Source organism: Trichechus manatus, unplaced genomic scaffold (assembly GCF_000243295.1).
Source record: "Trichechus manatus latirostris isolate Lorelei unplaced genomic scaffold, TriManLat1.0 scaffold00045, whole genome shotgun sequence".
NCBI lineage: Eukaryota > Metazoa > Chordata > Mammalia > Sirenia > Trichechidae > Trichechus > Trichechus manatus.
Genome location: NW_004443981.1, coordinates 7,008,926 through 7,014,925, shown reverse-complemented (window position 1 = coordinate 7,014,925; position 6,000 = coordinate 7,008,926). Strand labels below are relative to the sequence as shown.

The 6,000-nt window shown below is 45.6% G+C and overlaps 1 protein-coding gene across 1 annotated transcript in view; it reads left to right on the top strand.

Annotated features, from left to right (window-relative positions):
- SERPINA12 (serpin family A member 12) overlaps positions 1–6,000 on the top strand; it is a 32,705-nt gene that overhangs the window by 26,350 nt on the left and 355 nt on the right.

Below are 6,000 nucleotides of genomic sequence, written 5' to 3'. Positions count from 1 at the left end.
TTTTGATTCCATCTCTGATTTCTTCTATTACCCAGGGATGTGTAAGCAGGGTATTATTCAGTTTCCATGTAATTGATTTTTTTTCCTTGCTCTTTCTATTGTTAATTTCTACCTTGATGGCATTGTTGTCAGAGAAGATACTTTGAATTATCTCAGCATTTTGGATCTTGTTTATGATTGCTCTGTGGTCTAAGATGTGGTCTATTCTGGAGAACGGTCCATGTGCATTGGAAAAGAATGTATACTTTGCAGCAGTTGGATGGAGTGTTCTATATGTGTCTATGAAGTCGAGTTGGCTGACTGTGCCCTTTAGGTCTTCTGTATCTTTGCTGAGTTTCTTCTTAGTTGTTCTTTCCTAATAAAGTCTATTTTTAGAATAAAATAGGGGAAGGGGTTGGGAAGGGAGCAGAGAGAGGCTTTACCAATTGGAGGGAACAACTTGTGCAAAGTCCCTGATGTGGGATGGAGGCAAGTATGAGGAACTGAAATAAGATTAGTGTTGCCAGAGCAACACAATTAAGTAGGAGGGGGTGGGCAGGGAGGCTGGACAGGTTGGTTGGGGTCTCGTGCTTGTCCTTAACCTAAGAGGCAAGGCCAGCAACTATTCCACTGGAGAGTGATTCTGGCAAACTCATGGGATGTAACTATCCCTCTGGCTGCAGCCCTGTGTCCCTAGTATCCAGGCCATAGAACACATTCAGCATGTGCTTGCTGAAAAGGAAGACCACCATGGCAGCCCCCCTTGCCCCAAACACAACCAGCTCCTCCATAGCTTACCTCTCCGTTGGGAAGGAAGGCCAGCCACATGCTTCAGCCTGGCAGCCTGCTCTCTGGGGTCTGGCCATGAGTTCTTCCTCTTTTGGCTCTCCTCCTTAAGTGGACCTGCAGGACACACCCTCTGCACCCTCTCCATGCATTTGCTCACACCATCCCATCTGCCCGGATGTTCCCTTTGTTCCCCATTCCTCGCATGCCCACCACTTCCTTTCAGAGACTTACTCATCCTTCCAGGAAAGGTCAACTCCTACTTTTTCTAAGGATCCTTCCCAGGCCACGTGTTTGTGGACTGACTGGCCTAATGAATAAATGAATGGATTTGATTTTGGTGTAACACTTCCTAGATGTCTATCATGAGCCTAGACATCTATTTTGAAAATAAAAAATAAAATAGGGGAAGAGGTTGGGGAGGGAGCAGAGGGAGGCTCTACCGAGTGGAGGGGGAGTGCATGACCCATTTACCGACAAACCTTCAAGGTAGTGTGACCTTTCCATTTTATTGATAAGAAGACTGAGGCTCAAGAAGACAACATAACTTGCCCAAGGTCCTGCAGCTAGAAATTCACAGGGCTAGGAATAAACAGAAGTCCCCTAAGCATTTTTGGTTATCATTGATCCATCTCTCCATCCATCCACCTATCCACCCATCCATCCATCCCTCATCCATCCATCCATCCATCCATCTATTCATCTAACAAAGATTTACTGAATGTCCACTCTGTGCCAGGAAGGACTGTCCTAGGGGCTTGCGATATATCAGTGAACAGGATATACAAAAATCTTGTCTTTGTGGCAATTTCAGGCTAGTAGAGAGAAGTGGACAATAAACATTCAGTGTAATAAATCGACCAGATTTAAGTGAAGCAGGTAAGGGTGATCAGAAGTGCTAGTGGTGCCTATGGTGGTGTGGGAGGGTGTGGTCTTACTTAGGGTGGTCAAGGTCGGCCTCACTGAGAAGATAACACTCATCACTGGAGAATAGATTGTATGATTCTGCTGTCCAAAGAAGAATTGATGCCTTTGAATTATGGTGTCTCTCCTGACTCCCCATCCCCTCCCCTGCCAGCCTCTCTAGTGCTGAGGTTTCCTTTCACAGAACCTTTTCTGTGCCTCAAACCTGCCTTGCTCTCATTTACCTCTAGGCCTTTGCACAGGCAGTTCTCTCTGCCTCAGCCTCGCTTCCCTCCTCTTCCCCGTCACCTTGCTGTCACTGCCCCTGGAAAGCCTTCCAGAGAGTGGGCTAGGTGTGCCCAAAGCCTGCTCGTACCCACCACATACATTTCCCATACCTTGTGGCATTAGCTAAGTGTGTGTCTTCCCATAAAGCTCTTTAAGGGCAATGAGTCTGCCTGAGTGCCCCTGTTGTAGCCCCAGCACCTCACAGACTGCCTGGCACACATTAGATGCTAAACCAAATTTAGTGAATGAACTATAAATAAATGGTCCCTGTCCTCATAGAATCTACATGTAATCAATGCAGTAATAAAAAGCAGGAGAGAAGGGAGAGGCTGGCGACGCCATGGGAAAGGGGTCAGCGAGGGCCCCTCAAACAGGTAATGGCTAAAGACAGTTTATAAGAATGAGGAAGAGGGATTTTCCATGGGCAAGTAGAGGGAGCATCTCAGGAGAAGAATTGTCCCACCAAGGCACAGACGTGTTGGTGGTAGGGTGTGCTAGAATGGGGCCTGGGGTCAGGCAGGGAGATAGACCATGAGTGATTTACTACTGCCAATGGGCAGACTGCAGATGGAAGTACTGGTGGGCAGTGGGGCGGAAGAGAGGGGAAGGGATCAAATCTTGGTAGGCTGTGCTGTAGGGATGGTTTCGCCTCTATCCACTAGGGAGCGGTCTTTGTGTGGGAGTCCGATTGGTGGAGTTCATCTTGGCAACCTGGAGAACATTCTCTTGGGGGAATGGTCTGTCTCCATGCCTCCCAACCAGGCTGCCTAAGTAAAGGTCTTGGACCCAGAGCGTTCTCTGATAAGGAGGCTGGGAATTGGGTCTCTCTCTCTCGCCTCAGTTTCTTCTCCTTATCAGAGAAGGCTTCCCCTGTTCTGGGCACACAGTAACTTTCTCTGACTCTTGCACACATGTGGGCACCATATGGCGCCTGGCCAGCCTCACTTCTATATCTGTTCCCTGCGGGGAGGGAACGGAGTCTCGCGACTATGGCACGAGAAGGGTGAACGTAGAACAGCTTCCTGAACCATACGCGGGGATTGTCTTGCTGGCCATGGTAGACCAGTGCCCACTAGAGAAGCTGATCTTGCTCTGTCTCTTCTCTACATGAGTAAAGCACCCCATGCACTAATAGAGTGTGCGTGGTCTGTGTCTTTTGTTGGCGACCTTTAACCCTGATATGACACATTCAGTTTAAGGAAACAAGGCTGGAGAAAGAGAGATGATTCCAGATGCTTTTAGGACTGCTCAGGGAAGAGATGACAAAGGTCTGGGCCAAGGGGGAACAAGCAGATGGAGAGATGGTGAGGCTTGGAATGAATATAAGACGAAGAACGGTTAGGACTTGGCCTTGGGAAGGAGGGTGACTGAAGGGTGCAGTGACGGCCAGTTTCTTGACTGCGATGACAGCATGGTAATTTGATCACGTTGGAGAAGGGAAAGAAGGAGCAGGCCCAGGACAGGGACAAATTATGAGGTCAGTTTAGGACATGTTAATAAAGAATCCGGTAGATGGGTGGATATTTGTGAGTATAGCTGAAAGAGAAAAGTCCACAGTAGACCAAAAATAAAAGCACAAAACTACAAAACAAAGACTGTCTAGTCAGATAAATGGAAATGGAGAGAAATTAGCAGTTTTGCAAATGAATTACTCATTCTGCAAAATGATTCTTCATACAGTTCCTTTTCGCTTTCATCATATCTGCTCAGTACAGTATTATTCCCTTTACACAAGTTCAGTGTTCACAAAGAGGTTGTTGGGCACGTGGCTGTCACTTCAGGGCTGGCCTGACACAGACAAGTGGCCATGTGTGCCAGTACTTCTGTGGCTCTCGGCAAAGGGCCTTCTCCTTCCCCATTTCTGGTGAAATAATTGCTTCACTTGTTGGCTGAATTCCTCAAAACCTTTTCTCAATCAGAGGTAAGACTTAATGCATGTGTCCCTGGAAGAAAAGTTGGTGGTAGTCATTCACATGGTAGTATAAATGGCTCTTGAGCAGACTTTGATGGAGGGCAGGAGGTTACAAGGGCATTGAGTTATTGAAAAGGGGTTATGGAGTGAGGGGTAGCCAGGTCATGAGGAAGACAAACTGGGGAAGGAGTGTCGAAGAGAAGCCCTCAGACAGATGTGACCCACTGCAGCATCCGCATCAATTTCCTTTTTCCTCTGCCTCAGCATGGACCCCACTGCACCTTCTATATTTTTTCATCTTCCTACTGCACAGTGCAGTGCCCTGGTGGCACAGTGGTTAAGAGCTGGGCTGCTAACCAAAAGGCTGGCTATTCAAACCCACCAGCCGCTCCTTGGAAACCATATGGGGCAGTTCTACGCTGTACTATAGGGTGACTATGAGTCAGAATCAACTAGACAGCAATGAGATTGGTTTAGTCTAATGCACAGTGCTCTTTCACTGGGTAGAAATCCTAATTCATCTATCCACCATCTACCCTCCATCCACCCGTTCATCTATCCATTCACACATTCATCTGTTCATCCATCCTCCTATTCACCTGTCAACCCGTTTATCCATCCATGCATCCATCCATGCATCCACCCACCCATCTGTCCATCTATCCTTCCATCCATCCACCCATCCATCAATTCATCCATCCATCCAACCATCCATCCATCCATCCATCCATCCATCCATCCATCCATCCTGTAAAGGGAAAGAGAAGGGAAGGAGAACCGATACGCACTGAGCCCCTACCAAATTTCCTGAACTTTATATATGTTGCCCATTTAATTTAATTCTATTTTTTGTTGAAATACAATTCACATATCATAACATTTACCATTTTAAAGTGTACACTTCAGAGGTTTTTACTATATTCACAAGGTTGTACAACCACTACCACTACGTAATTCAAGAACATTTCATCACGTTAAAAAGAAACCCCATACCCAATGACAGTCACTTCTTATTCCCCTTCTTAGTCCAGTCCCTGGCAACAACTAATCTACTTTCTGTCTATGGATATCCCTAGTCTAGACTTTTCATATAAATGGAATTATATAATATGTGGCCATTGTGTCTGGTTTCTTTCACTTAGCATAATGTTTTCAAGGTCCTTCCATAAGGTAACATGTATCTGTACTTCGTTCCTCTTTATGGGAGAATAATATTCTATTGTATGGCTATACTTCAATTTGTTTATCCATGCATCCTTTGATGAGCATTTGGGTTGTTTCCACTTATTGGCTATTACGAATAATGCTGCTATGAACATTCACGTACCAGTTTTTGTATAGACATATGATTTCAATTCCCTTGATACACACCTAGGAGAGTGTCTTAGTTATCTAGTGCTGCTATAACAACACAAATGGGTGGCTTTAACAAACAGAATTGTATTTTCTCACAGTTCAGGAGGTTAGAAGTCTGTATTTGGGGCACCAGCTCTAAGGGAAGTGTTTCTCTCTCTGTCAGCTCTGGAGGCAAGTCCTGTGTCTTCTGAGCTTCTAATCCTGGGCAGTCTTCGTGTGGCTTGATATTTCTCTTCCCCATCTCTGCTTCCTTCACTTGATGGTTTAATCTCTCTTATACCTGGAAAGAGATTGATTTAAGACACACTTTACGCTAATCCTGTCTCATTAACGTAACAAAGACAACCCATTCCCAAATGGGCTAGTAACCACAAGTATAGATGTTAGGATTTACAACACATATTTTTGGGAGACACAATTCAATCTGTAACAGAGTGGAATTACTGGATCATATAATTTAACTCTTTGAGGAAACATCAAACTGTTTTCCACAGAGGCTGCACCATTTCATATTCTGTTTCTGACTTCATTGCCCTGGCTACAACCTCCAGTACAATGTTCAATAGAAGTTATGAGAGGATTTTTGGCTGTCCTTAAGCCATTGCTGTCAAGTCGATTCTGACTCACAGTGACCCTATAGGACAGAGTAGAACTGTCCCATAGGGTTTCCAAGGCTGTAATCTTTACAGAAGCAGATCACCAGGTCTTTTCTCCTGTGGAGCGACCGGTAGGTTCAAACCACCGACCTTTCGGTTAGCAGTTGAGTTAACCACTGC